Source organism: Bufo gargarizans, chromosome 4 (assembly GCF_014858855.1).
Source record: "Bufo gargarizans isolate SCDJY-AF-19 chromosome 4, ASM1485885v1, whole genome shotgun sequence".
Lineage (NCBI taxonomy): Eukaryota > Metazoa > Chordata > Amphibia > Anura > Bufonidae > Bufo > Bufo gargarizans.
This window is the reverse complement of record NC_058083.1, coordinates 293,690,475-293,706,212: the sequence shown is the minus strand read 5'-3', so window position 1 is coordinate 293,706,212 and position 15,738 is coordinate 293,690,475.

Here is a 15,738-nt window from a genome sequence, read left to right as displayed (position 1 = left end):
AAGAAGAAAGATACATTTTTTTTCTTCTACAAGCTACTGAGTAACATCTACAAGAAAATGTGTTTAGTAACAGCTCCTGGACCTGTAGCTTTAACAACAGCTGTATGATTGAGAGGAAAGACAGTTTATGCCACAAGCATTACAACAAGTAATAAGGTGTCAGTGTCTCCACAGCTTCAGCTGTTCCAACGGTTTACACATTCGCAAGCTGGATATTCAGAGGAAGGGAATGAGTTTTTTTTATGGCTATTTGACCGATGTACTTGAAACACTGCCATGCACCCTATGCTTCATACAGCACCTGCTTCATAGGCATATAAAGTGTTCCTCCCTTTATTCCATCACATCTGTTCCTTTTCTTTAAAAACTATTAAGTCCTTATTCATGCTAATATAGATATGCTTAGAAATTCATATTTTTGCACTGAAACAAATATATTGCTAGCTAGTAAGACTTCTAGCCTTATTATACTGCAGTCTAAATATTGCAGTCTATGTTTTCCTAAGCTTTTGCAAATATCAGAAAATTTACTTTAACATGCTATAAAAAAGGATCTAATACCACTACAGCAGGGGTCAGCAACCTCTGGCCCTTTAACTGTTGTAAAAATGCAACTCCCAGCATGCCCTATTCACTTCTATGGGAGTTCTGAAAACAGCCAAGCAAGTGTGCATGCTGGAAGCTGTAGTTTCAACACATCGGGGGTGCCTAAGATTGCTGATGCCAGTACTACAATATATATGTGTGTGTCTGTGAAAATGGTGCTTTATGCTGCTGACAACTGACTGCAACTGTGCATTCAACTCCTAACACTGTGATTTGCTGTCCCCAAACAGTAATGGAAGTTGTAAACACATATATCAGCACCAACAGAAAGTGAATAGACATATACGACAAAATATATCCCCATCTGTCCAGGATTTATATGGATGTACCCTTTAGATAAAACAGGAGAGAGAAAATTCAAAGCATAGGTAAAGTTGTTATAACTTTTCTCAACAGACAGTAATCTTAGACCTAATGTTAATTGAAGGGTCCCTCCAACTAGATATGTCAGGAGGCACTTGTCTAGTTTCCAAAAGGGTGATTCACCCCCCTCCCTTTATTCTAGGGGAGATAGGGCTACATGCCGTACATATACCCCTGACTTTATAGGGCTGTTCACATTCATTAAGAGAGAACTCTTATCATTAGGTGGCCATTCTATATACACAAGAAACGTGAAATCACATTTTACGAAAAGACCATGACATATCCCAAGGCACCTTTAAACATCAGGAAGTTCCATAAAATCAGCCCTTCAACATTATGTCTAAAGTTATCAATTTAATCCTTCACCTACAACCATCCTCGATGCCTCAACGGCTCATATCTCATAGTGGTCCAACATAGTGAGGGTTCCAACCTTGCCAAAGCTCCCACCATACATTTTCTCAAAGGTGTTATAGATCTACCCCCAATCCATCCATTGCATTTCTAGAATTTCCCCCACCTTTTCCATCAATGTTGTTTTAGCCTCGCATTGCATCAAAACCTTTTCATGAAAAGTAATTCTCGTCAAGAAGATCCTTTCCTGTACTCCAGCCTGGTTTTATCCAATTATGCAAAATTTGCTATATGCAATACTAGTTCTGTATATAATAGTGTCCCTCTGTAAATCCCTTTAAGTCCTCATTCTGAATATGGTAAAGCAGTTTGGTTTATAAACACTTAACTGTAAAAGAAGATATAGGAGAATTCAAAGAAGGCCAAAGAGGCGATATGTATGAATATATACATTACAGTGCACTTGCACATTAATTATTTGTTTAAAGATCTGTAGAAAGGAGCAAAGGAAAACTTTGATATGTGGAGGAAATATGGTTTAATCATTAATATAGGAATTTTTGACAGTTACAGTAGTACACTACCATATGTGATAGTCATGTAACAGCATTTAAAGGATTGAATCTCCTTTAGAAATAATCTAAGAAATTCGGAGGGAATTTTCCCCCTTCAGGGTCTTAATGAAATAGCCAAAATGGAAAGCAGCTACAAAGATCACCTCTCATACACATTAGATTAACATCAGCTAAAGCCACTGATTTTGGTGGGACCAGCCAGCCATCTAATGGCAAGGGCCCCCCACACATCCTGAATAGGAGTGGGGGACACGTGGGACTGCAGCCCCTTATTGCTTTAACTCCTTAAGGACACAGCCATATTTCACCTTAAAGACCAGGCAATTTTTTTTCAAATCTGACCAGTGTCACTTTATGTGGTGATAACTTTAAAACATTTTGACTTATCCTGGCCATTCTAAGATAGTTTTTTCGTCACATATTGTACTTCATGACACTGGTAAAATGAAGTCAAATTTTTTTATTTTTATACCAAATTTGCCCAAAATTTGGAAAAATTAGCAAATTTCCAAGTTTCAATTTCTGTACTTCTATAATACATAGTAATACCTACAAAAATAGTAATTACTTTACATTCCCCATATGTCTACTTCATGTTAGGATAATTTTGGGAATGACATTTTATTTTTGGGGGACGTTACAAGGCTTAGAAGTTTAGAAGCAAATCTTGAAATTTCTCAGAAATTTTCAAAAAACAACTTTTTAAGGACCATTTCCGGTCTGAAGTCACTTTGTGAGGCATACATAATAGAAACCACCAAAAAATGACCCCATTCTAGAAACTACACCCCTCAAGGTATTAAAAACTTATTTTACAAACTTTGTTAACTCTTTAGGTGTTCCACAAGAATTAATGGAAAATAGAGATACAATTTCAAAATTTCAAATTTTTGGCAGATTTTCCATTTTAATAATTTTTTTCCTGTTACAAAGCAAGGGTTAACAGCCAAACAAAACTCAATATTTATAGCTCCGATTCTGTAGTTTACAGAAACACCCCATATGTGGTCGTAAACCGCTGTACGAGCACACGGCAGGGCGCAGAAGGAAAGGAATGCCATACGGTTTTTGGAAGGCAGATTTTGCTAGACTGTTTTTTTTTGACACCATGTCCGATTTGAAGCCCCCCTGATGCACCCCTAGAGAAGAAACTCCAAAAATTGACCCCATTTTAGAAAGTACGGGATAGGGTGGCAGTTTTGTTGGTACTAGTTTAGGGTACATATGATTTTTGGTTGCTCTATATTACACTTTTTGTGCGGCAAGGTTACAAGAAATAGCTGTTTTGGCACAGTTTTTTTGTTGTAATTTACAACATTCATCTGACAGGTTAGATCATGTGGTATTTTTATAGAACAGGTTGCCACTGACGCGGCGATACCTAATATGTATACAATTTTTTTTTATATATGTAAGTTTTACACAATGATTTCATTTTTGAAACAAAAACAATCATGTGTTAGTGTCTCCATAGTCTGAGAGCCATAGTTTTTTCAGTTTTTGGGCGATTATCTTAGGTAGGGACTCATTTTTTGTGGGATGAGATGACTGTTTGAGTGGCACTATTTTGGGGTGCATATTACTTTTTGATCGCTTGCTATTACACTTTTTGTGATGTATGTTGACAAAAAATTGCTTTTTTTACACCTTTTTTATTTTATTTATTTTTACGGTGTTCACCTGAGGGGTTAGGTCATGTGATATTTTTATAGAGCAGGTTATTATGGATGAGGCGATACCTAATATGCATACTTTTTATTTATTTATGTAAGTTTTACACAATGATTGCATTTTTTAAACAAAAACAATCATGTTTTAGTGTTTCCATAGTCTGAGAGCCATAGTTTTTTCAGTTTTTGGGCGATTATCTTGGGTAGGGTATGATTTTTGCGGAATGAGATGACGATTTGATTGGTACAATTTGGGGTGCGTATGACTTTTTGATCGCTTGCTATTACACTTTTTGTGATGTAAGGTGACCAAAAATTGCTTTTTTTTACACATTTTTTTTGTTTGTTTTTTACGATGTTCACCTGAGAGGTTAGGTCATGTGATATTTTTATAGAGCAGGTTATTAAGGACGCGGCGATACCTAATATGTATACTTTTTTTATTTATGTAAGCTTTACACAATAATATCATTTTTGAAACAAACAAAAAAAATCATGTTTTAGTGTCTCCATAGTCTGAGAGCCATAGTTTTTTCAGTTTTGGGGCGATTATCTTAGGTAGGGTCTAATTTTTTGCAGGATGAGATGACGGTTTGATTAGCAGTATTTTGGGGTGCATATGACTTTTTGATTGCTTGCTATTACACTTTTTGAGATGTAAGGTGACAAAAAATTGCTTTTTTTACACCGTTTAATTTTAATTTTTTTTACGGTATTCATCTGAGGGGTTAGGTCATGTGATATTTTTATAGAGCAGGTTATTACAGACGTGGCGATACCTAATATGTATACTTTTTTAAATTTACTTAAGTTTTACACAATAACAGCTTTTTTTTTAAAAAAAATGATGTTTTAGTGTCTTCATATTCTGAGCCATAGTTTTTTTTTTTTTTTTTGGGAGATTGTCTTATGTAGGGGCTAATTTTTTGTGGGATGAGGTGACGGTTAGATTGGTACTATTTTGGTGGGCATACGCCTTTTTGATCCCTTGCTGTTGTACTTTTTGTGATGTAAGGTGAAAAAAAATTGTTTATTTAGCACAGTTTTTATTTTTTATTTTTTTACAGTGTTCATCTGAGGGATTAGTTCATGTGATATGTTTATAGAGCTGGTCGATACAGATGCGGCGATACCTAAAAAGGCTACTTTCTTTTACTTTATTTGTGGAAAATGACGGTTTTGTTTATTTTTACTTGAAACTTTAAAAAAATTTGGGGGGAAACTTTATTTTTTCAACTTTTTTTCACTTTATTTTTGTCCCACTTTGGGACTTCAACTTTTGGGGGTCTAATCCCCTTTACAATGCATTCCAATACTTCTGTATTGGAATGCATTGGCTGCATGAGTAATACTGTATGTATTACTCATACAGCTTCCTGCCTGTGAGATCCAGGGGGCTGGATCTCACAGGCTCGTCACCGTCCATGCCATTGGGTCCCTCTTACAGGGGCACGGGGGACCCGATGGCAGCACCTGATTTGAGCAGGCACCTTGTTCCGATCATCGCTCGCCGCGCGGCGGTGATCGGAAATACATAGGACTTACTGGTATGCCCTGTGTCCTTAAGTACCAGGAAATCAGGGCGTACCTGTACGCCCTATGTCCGGAAGAGGTTCATGCGCTTTCCCCTTTTCTATTTACAGTGGCAGCTACCTGGATACTGTTTGCTTATGTTCTATTTTTAAGTACCTGTCTCTAGGTGTGTGAAGTGTTGTGATTGGTTGACTGCCTGTGAGCTGGAAAGCAGAAAGGTTTTAAAAGCTGTAACCGGCTGTTAATCTCCTTAAAGGGGTTCTCCAGGAATTAAGAAAATTTAAATACTTTAATATTACTTTATTACATATATATTTTCAAATATCTTTCATTAGTTATAATGGCTCATTTTGTCTGGGGATCAATCATCAGGGGAAATAAAATGGCCGCTGTCCTATTAGTACACACAAAACCAGTCCTAATCACACAAGACAAGTTACTTCAGAACACTGAGGTAAAGAGCTGTCTAATCCTCCTCTCTAATTGTCAGGGATTATGATCCTGAACACAGATGATAAAATCTTCAGCTTAATCTCTGTAGGAATGGAGTTCATGAGGAGACATAAAGTACAGAGAGGAGGTGGTGATGTGGATAATAAGCAGCAGCACTTGTATGGAGTCTCCATTATCACAGTCTGTCCTGTCCATCCTCTCTGTACTTCATATCTCCTCATGATCTCCATTCCTACAGAGATTCAGCTGAAGATCTTATCAACTGTATTCAGAATCATAATCCCTGATAAGTAGGAGAGAAGGATGAGGCAGCTCTTTATTCAGAGCTTTGAAGTAACTTATCCTGCTGTGTGATTAGGACAGGTTTTGTATGTGCTAATAGGACAGCGGCCATTTTATTTCCTCTGATGATTGCTCCCCAGACAAAACGAGCCATTATAAGTAATGAAAGGTATTTGGAAATATATTTATAATAAAATAATATTTAAGTATTTTAATTTTCTTAATTCCTTGAAAAAAAAATATTAACTTCTGACTGAACCCAACAAGTCCCTCCCTCATGTTAGGTTGTCTTTATCATGTTTGCCTTTTGCTAGATGGACTGGGTCTTTCAGTTTGGCAGATTTATGGACTTCATTGAACTAATTTGGAAAGTTATAATTGATATGGTTTATTTTATTGCCAAAATGTGTGTAGAGATTTCCCAAGTAAAACACTGTGGCCTAATTTTACCACAAACAAATGTGTTTTGATTGTATTATTAGTAGTAGTTTCTGTTTTTTCTGATTGGAGCTTTAGTCCCATGTGTATGGGGTGACCTGATTTTCCCCCAATGGCAGATGTTGACTTAAAGCAGGATTAGGCATGTTGTATTTCAACAGAACACATGCATACTCAGCAGGGGTGTAGCTAAAGGCTCATGGGCCCTGTTGCAAGAGTTTAGCTTGGGCCCCCCTTCCCTCAGTGTTTTGTGGCAAGGGGCAGGGGTGCACCTAGCCTTCATTCTGCCTGAGTCAAAAATTGAAATGGCACCCACCCATGCCAAATTCTTGACCTAACCCCTTCCCTCAAGCCAGAGGTGTAACTTGAAGATTTTGAACCTCAGTGCAAAATCTATGACAGAGACCTCCCAGCATGCACTTTCTATAATACTGGTGTCATCTTATGCAGCACAAGGGTCTTTGGGCCCCCTCAGGCTCCTGGACCCGGTAGCGACTGCTGCCTTTGCATCCCCTATAGCTAAGCAAAACATGTGAGCGTGTTCAGTGTGGGGCAGGCAAGTCACAGCACAAATGGCACAGAGGCCATAAGGTACAGCAAGTAACTGTCAACTTTACTGAGCAATACAGCAGGTTAATAAAACACCAAGTCCCGCCAATCATCGAAGGGGTGTGCACAGTCTTAACTGAGGGAGATGTACTTTGTTACTGAACAGTCAAACTCACAAATGCAACAAAGGTGGCAATGGTGGTTCTGTCTGGTGGGTCAGCAATTTGTATTCCCCCCTGACACAGGGGTATCGGTGCTTGTTTATAGCTGAGTCTCTAGTCAGAAAATGTTTTTCTAATCTAGGGGTGCGTTCACACAGACGAGGTACCAAATATTTCCATGATATTTTTCTCTGTACCATCGACACCTGGTTTTGGCTTACAAATGCTGAAACTAAATACTGACTGCATGAAAGCAGCCAAACATGAAAATTCATTACAAGGACGTTCCTCTCAATTCAGCTTAATCCATTTAGTATGATGGAAATAATTTCCAAAATAATTACCACAGGAAAACAACAACAAAACACCCGGCCATTGTCTGCATGAGGCCTTTTCAATCAGATTTTCATTAGATTGTGAACAAATCCTAATTTGCAGAAAATGAATGCACCGATGCCCCGTTCTTTCTTGTATATTTTGGTGGCAAATAATGTAGATCTGTAATCACGATGTTATTACATCACAGAGATAAAATGACCTTGTTGCTGATTGGGTGATTTAGAAAATAAAGCCAGAATTCTGTTTGGTCTGATAGGACACATTTTTTTCTAAAACAGCTTGGTACATTTCTTGAACAACTTTAAGATAAATCAAGTATTTGATTATGAGAACACCACCCTGAATTTTATACTGCCCCAATGAGATATGGCTCCGTGTGGAGCAAACACTAACGAATCTCCGTAGCTGCATGGCATATAGAAAATCAGCAGCACTTTACAGTACCAGGAGAGTGCATGAGACATAAAATAATCTAATCAACACTGTGTAAAGAAATATGCAACATATATGACCTGTAGTGCAGATTTTAAGATTAAGTTTGCATTTGGTAGATACACCGCAGATTTGCCATCACAGATTTTCATGCAGCAGATCTATAGCATTGTACAGTGCAGCAAAGTGGATGCGAGTTTAAAGAGTCCTTGAGTTTTCCCAAAACTTTTGATATGTCATAGAGACATATCAAAAGTTTTGATTGGTGGAGATCTGAGTGCCGAGACCCCCACCAGTCACTGCTACAAGGAAAAAGAAGAGCTCACATAGCACGCGTTCTCTCCTTTATGCAGAGGACTGAATAGAGACAAAAATATAGACTTCTATTAAGTCCATCTCCTGCAGCGAGCAGAGGTAACGATATGCAAGTCCTTGTTCTAGCAATCGGTGGACATCTCAGTGACAGATCAAAACTTTTGATATGTCTCTAAGATATATCAAAAGTTTTTTTTTTAAACCCAGTGACCCTTTAAGAAGTCTCATGCACACGCTGCATAAAAAAAATTTGCAGTGTAAATTGACCGGCTGCACAAATTTGTAATATGTGGCATGTCAATTTATGCTGTAGATCTTCACCACGGAGTTCACGCTTTGCAATGCATAGGGTGAAATCCATAGCAAATCCTCATCAAAATCCACAACAAATTATACTGCAGAAATGCTGGGAAATTCGCAGTGTAAATTTGCCCTTAAGCCCTTAAAGGGGTTTTCTTTACCAACAGTCTCTTTCCATATACCATACTATGGCACATACAGTACAGACCAAAAGTTTGGACACACCTTCTCATTCAAAGAGTTTTCTTTATTTTCATGACTATGAAAATTGTAGATTTACACTGAAGGCATCAAAACTATGAATTAACACATGTGAAATTATATACATAACAAAAAAGTGTGAAACAACTGAAAATATGTCATATTCTAGGTTCTTCAAAGTAGCCACCTTTTGCTTTGATTACTGCTTTGCACACTCTTGCATTCTTTTGATGAGCTTCAAGAGGTAGTCACCTGAAATGGTTTTCACTTCACAGGTGTGCCCTGTCAGGTTTAATAAGTGGGATTTCTTGCCTTATAAATGGGGTTGGGACCATCAGTTGCCTTGTGGAGAAGTCAGGTGGATACACAGCTGATAGTCCTACTGAATAGACTGTTAGAATTTGTATTATGGCAAGAAAAAAGCAGCTAAGTAAAGAAAAACGAGTGGCCATCATTACTTTAAGAAATGAAGGTCAGTCAGTCCGAAAAATTGGGAAAACTTTGAAAGTGTCCCCAAGTGCAGTCACAAAAACCATCAAGCGCTACAAAGAAACTGGCTCACATGCGGACCACCCCAGGAAAGGAAGACCAAGAGTCACCTCTGCTGCAGAGGATAAGTTCATCCGAGTCACCAGCCTCAGAAATCGCAGGTTAACAGCAGCTCAGATTAGAGACCAGGTCAATGCCACACAGAGTTCTAGCAGCAAACACAACTCTAGAACAACTGTTAAGAGGAGACTGTGTGAATCAGGCCTTCATGGTAGAATATCTGCTAGGAAACCACTGCTAAGGACAGGCAACAAGCAGAAGAGACTTGTCTGGGCTAAAGAACACAAGGAATGGACATTAGACCAGTGGAAATCTGTGCTTTGGTCTGATAAGTCAAAATTTGAGATCTTTGGTTCAACCACCGTGTCTTTGTGCGACACAGAAAAGTTGAATGGATGGACTCTACATGCCTGGTTCCCACCGTGAAGCATGGAGGAGGAGGTGTGATGGTGTGGGGGTGCTTTGCTGGTGACACTGTTGGGGATTTATTCAAAATTGAAGGCCTACTGAACCATCATGGCTACCACAGCATCTTGCAGCGGCATGCTATTCCATCCGGTTTGCGTTTAGTTGGACCATTATTTATTTTTCAACAGGACAATGACCCCAAACACACCTCCAGGCGGTGTAAGGGCTATTTGACCATGAAGGAAAGTGATGGGGTGCTGTGCCAGATGACCTGGCCTCCACAGTCATCGGACCTGAACTCAATCGAGATGGTTTGGGGTGAGCTGGATCGCAGAGTGAAGGCAAAAGGGCCAACAAGTGCTAAGCATCTCTGGGAACTCCTTCAAGACTGTTGGAAGACCATTTCAGGTGACTACCTCTTGAAGCTCATCAAGAGAATGCCAAGAATGTATAAAGCAGTAATCAAAGCAAAAGGTGGCTACTTTGAAGAACCTAGAATATGACATATTTTCAGTTGTTTCACACTTTTTTGTTATGTATATCATTCCACATGTGTTAATTCATAGTTTTGATGCCTTCAGTGTGAATCTACAATTTTCATAGTCATGAAAATAAAGAAAACTCTTTGAATGAGAAGGTGTGTCCAAACTTTTGGTCTGTACTGTAGATATCATAGTGAAGCCTCTGAGTAGTGAATTTTGCTGTACTGGAACTGGTCTGTCCATGTGTTACATTCACTTGAAAGGCCACATGTAATATAAATTTTCATCTGTATGGGATAGTTTGGTAGAAATGAGCAATTGACTGCAACCTCCCTGTAGAAAGTAATCTGCTTGGCAGGGGATGTTGAACCCACATGATTGTAGCACCTTTCATGCTAAAGGGGTTGTCTTTCTCTCTGTGGTACACCAGTCTCTCATATAAGTATTGAGTTCCACATGAATCTGACAAAACAAAGTGCAGTATAAGTGCATATAGACTTCCCGGGTTTCCATATTTTGTACAACTCGATTCTTGTCCAGAGTGATAATGCACTGATGCACATTACAAGGGGTATTTTTTGTACTGGGCACACGGTAAAGGGGTCTTGGCACACAGTAGGGGGCATTTTTCTACTCGCAAATTATTACTACTGGGGGACTATGGGGGACATTATTGCTAGTATTGGCACAATGGGAACAATATTAAAATTGTTGATACTGTTAACACTAAGTGCACTAAGTGGCAGATAATTATTTCAATTGGTGGGACTTTGGTGAGCACTATTACTGTGGTGGACACCCTGGCACAGTATTAGCTTAGCACAATTATTTTTGGGGGATATAATATTTACACTGTTAGTATCAAGGACACTATTTGCTGGTCACAGTTATTTTTTAGGGCATGTAGGAAACGAACATGTCTGTTTGTCAAACTATGCAGAGACAAGACAAGGGAACGTCTACATCAGAGGATACATCACTGGATGTAAGAGGTATGTAGCGCTGTATTACTCTGTATGTTTTGTGACATTGTATCTAATGTTTTCCAAGTATGTCTTTAACAGTAGGGCTAGAGGGAAGGGGTAAGGTTGAGAAATTGGCAAGGGGGGTGGGGTTGGGCGCCTTTTCAATTTTTGCCTCTGGAAGCAGAAAGGCTATGTGCTCCTCTGCCCCTTACCACAAAGCACTGAGGGAAGGGGTCCAAAGCAGAACACTTGCACCAGGGACAATTAGCCTTTACTCTCCTGAATGGAGTCATTGATGTCGGTGAGCTTTTTCAAAAACATTCATTCCCCTAGGAATTCATAATTTTGATAATGTGCTGTGGGTTATATGTGTGCAGTCATTGGTGGCAATGAAGCCTCTGCAGAGGGAAGCCCGATGGGGGAGGAGAGAATACCTACCCAGCAGCTTCCGCTATGTCTAAAGCTGCTGGTGTGTCAGTCCACCCAAAATGGTAAATGATTTGATGAGGGGAAAGAGGCGCTTTTTTAACAAATGAAATTTTTTATAAAAATAGTTTTTACTTTTATTTTAGTCTCACCATAGGACTTAAACTTTTCAGGGTCTGATCGCTGTTTCAATGCAGTACAATACATGTTTTACTGAACTACATTGAAACTGTCTGTTTCACACTGACACTTGCCTATAAGACCCAGCCTGGGGGCTGGGCCTCATGAGTTTCCATACATGGCAGACCCGGAGGCCCTTGTAAGGCTTCAGGGTGCCATGGCAACCATCGTCACCCTAAAATCACATCACAGGGAGCCAATTGAGTTGGAGAGGGAGCTCTCGGCATTTATTGGGAAGGGATTCAAAATGTGGGGGGGATTAGAAAAAAATTCAAAATAAAATAAAAAGAGAAAAAGACAAGAGAGAAACAAATTGTTCACAGAGTACCAAATTTCAGGCCAGTTCAAACACTTTTAATTCCGGTAGAATTGAATCAGATCCATCGAGAAATATATATATTCATTTTAGGATTTAAAGAATGCACACTTTAATGCACACTTTTGCTGTTAGAAGATAGTGTACTAAATTAACTCCGGTGTCGACAGACACATTTATTGCAGCCATCATATTTTCAGCAGTCCGAAGCATGTGTACAATACTGAGCACAATTTTTTATTACATATCAATATACCTCTAAAGTAGAAAACGAATTAAAGATTTTACAGTAAATTACTGCGATATAAAAGAAGTAAATACAGGTCAGCTCATTCCTTTGCTTAGATGAAATATTATATCCCCATTTCTTACTGATTTGTTTTGAACCATTGTACATTATACTTTTGGTTCAAATATTCCTTAGCAAAAAGAAATCAACTGTTGAACTAATTTAAAAGGAAAAAAAAAACTACAAGAACAAAAAGTAGTTGTATACACCCACATTGTATTTCGGTAATAAATAAGCGGAAACTCACCTTGTGTTTGGTTTAATGACGTGATTGTATAACATTAAATTGGATAATTTCAGATAATGTGGGAGTGGGCTGCAGTGATTATAGCTTTCTATGAGCTCAAACTGACAAAGGGATCTCATTTTCCCAACATTAGCTGCTGGCAAGGGCTACTAGCTATTTACACATCTTTGGTCACTGTGCTATGTAATCACTAACCTGCTTTTACATCTACAGTTCCTCTGTTGTACCTTGGTTATGCTTTGTCCAGGAATTACAAAACTTCCTTACCTTGCTTCACAAATCAGAATCTCATGCTGTTCGATCATCCATTCCCCATAGAGTTTTATTTTTTGTCAGGCAGCATAGAAACATAGAATGTGTCGGCAGATAAGAACCATTTGGCCCATCTAGTCTGCCCAATATACTGAATACTATGAATAGCCCCTGGCCCTATCTTATATGAAGGATGGCCTTATGCCTATCCCATGCATGCTTAATCTCCTTCACTGTATTTGCAGCTACCACTTCTGCAGGAAGACTATTCCATGCATCTCGATTTACACAGGGTGATGTCCTGTTGACAAAAGATGAGTTTATGTGCCACATAGAAAATGCTATCACCCAACAAATGTTTTGCCCACTTGTTGAAAAGTAGATGCTATTTTAACAAATCTCATCAACACACTGCTTGAAAAAACTATGCGGAAATTGATCTGCAGTGTGGACTTTCCCCATCCCATTCCCTTATATTGCTTTAACTCATAGCAGTTTCTTTTAAAATTCTACAAAAATACTGCAAAAATTCTGGAAAAATACAGATTCATTACTTCATTTATGTTTCCCACTTACATATGTTGACAAAATTGTTGTTACACTTCCATTGAAGAAAGAAAAAAAACACAATCATCACTGAAATAACTTGAAACTGACAAAACTAATAATAAAAAATATTTACTGAAAATCAGCTAATGAAAATCAGACATTGCTTTTGAATTGTGGTTAAACAAAATAATAAAAAAAAAAAAAACTAATGAAAGTGGCCTGGATGAAAATGATGGTACCCTTAACTTAATATTTTGCTGCACAACCTTTTAAGACAATCACTGTAATCAAGTGATTTCTGTAACTCTCAATGAGACTTCTGCTCCTCTCGATAGGTATTTTGGCTCATTCATGAATAAACTGCTCCAGCTGTCTCAGGTCTTCTCTAGACTGCATGTTTCAGCTCATTCCACAGATGTTTATTAGGATTTAGATCAGGACTCATAGAACGCCACTTCAGAATAGGCCAATGCTTTGCTCTAAGCCATTCTTGAATGTTTTTAGCTGTGTGTTTTGGGTGATTATCCTGTTGGAGGATCCATGACCTGCAGCTCAGTCCAAGCTTACTGTCACTGACACTGTGCAGCATATTTTGCTCTAGATTGCCTTGATAATCTTGAGATTTCATTGTACCCTGTACAGATTCAAGATTCAAGCAGCCCCAAAACATAGCCTCCTTATATAGCGCCAACATATTCCAGACCGCTTTCCGGTTCAGGGGTTCATGTACAAACAGCCATAAATTACATAGCAACAGACAGGTCAATAATAACAGGAGGAATTAGAGTCCTGCTTGCAAGAGCTTACAATCTATAAGGAGATAGGGGTGACAGAAAAGGTAAAAGTGCTTGCTTTGTACAATGGTCCAGCCATGTTGGGAAAATAGGGGAGCAGATATAAAGCTGCATGAGCCAGTCACCAGCTGATATATGAAGTGCTTCTGGGTGCATGGATGCGGTTGAGAGTTTGGTGGATGATCAGGTTCAGGAAATAATAGATGGATCTGTATATAGAGAGGAGTTAGATCAGGGGATATGATAGGCCACTCTAAAAAGATGTGTTTTGAGGGAGCACCTAAAACTGTGTATATTGTGGTTTAACCTAATTTCTTGGGGTAGGGCATTCCAGCAAACTGGTATAGCTCGGAAGAAGTCTTGTAGACGGGAGTGAGAGATTTGGATTATGGAGGAAGTAAGTCGTAAGTCATTGTTTTTTTCTTTGTATGCTTCATTTTTGCGTCTATGAACATAATACTGATGTGACTTGCCAAAAAGCTACATTTTTGTCTCATCTGTCCAAAGGACATTCTACTAGAAGCTTTGCGGCTTGTCAATATTAATTTTGGAAAATTCCAGTCTTACATTTTTATGATTTGTTTTCAACAGTGGTTTCCTCCTCTGTCTTCTTTTATTAAGTCCACTGACCAAGACAAGGATGCATGGTGCAATCTGACACTGATGTTCCTTGACCTTGAAGCTTACCAGCTTTTTTGAAAGTTGTTCTGGGCTCTTTGGTTACTATTTGTATCATCCGTTTCTTCAATCAGTTGTCCTCTTATAGACACATCCATGGAGGTTGGCTACAGTCCAGTATACCTGAAACTTCTAAATAATATGTTCAACTGTAGTAACAGGAAAATCAAGCTGTTTGGAAATGTTCTTACAGCCTTTACCTTTAACATGTTTTCCTAAAATTTTCTTTTTTATCTCCTGATATGACTCTCTCCTTAGCTTTCTTTGGTCCATGTTCAAATGTGGTACACACCATTATACCAAACATCACAGTGACTACTTTTCACCCTCTAAATAGGAAAACTGACTGATTACAAGTTTAACAACACATGTGATGCTAATTGCAGGACACATCTGGTCATTATTTTTAATCTTTTCTGGCGGTACCATCATTTTTGTCCATACCAGTTCATTAGTTAGTTTTTTGAAAATTATTCTGTTGAACCACAATTCAAAAGCAAAGTCTGATTTTTAGTACATTTTTATTTATTATTACTTTTGTCAGTTTCAATTTATTTCACTGACTCTTGTGGATTTTTCTTTCTTTAGCGACGATTACCAACAATTTTATCCATATGTGATAGTGGCATCTGAGATCAAAGAGATCAATAGTAAAGCATTTTACAGGTTGCTCATAAAAAAGAAGGCCATCTTGCTTGAAGATCCAGAGCGAAATCTCGCGTGGCGCCTGATGACATTATCACATCGGTTGACATGGGATCTTCAAGCAAGGTGGCCAAGGAAGCCTCTTCGAGCTCAAATAGATGAGGTAACAATTTTTTTTTTAATAGTAATTTCAGGGAAAATCAATTTGTTACCATGAAGAATGAGGAAATATGGCTACGCGATGAACCAAATTTTTCCTGAAATTTGTATCAAAGTGCACTTTGTTAGCTTCGATTCACTCAACACTAATAGCTACCATGTAAATCTATGCGTGACACATAGAAGAGTCTTGATGCATGACAAGTACATTTTAAAAGGAAGGGA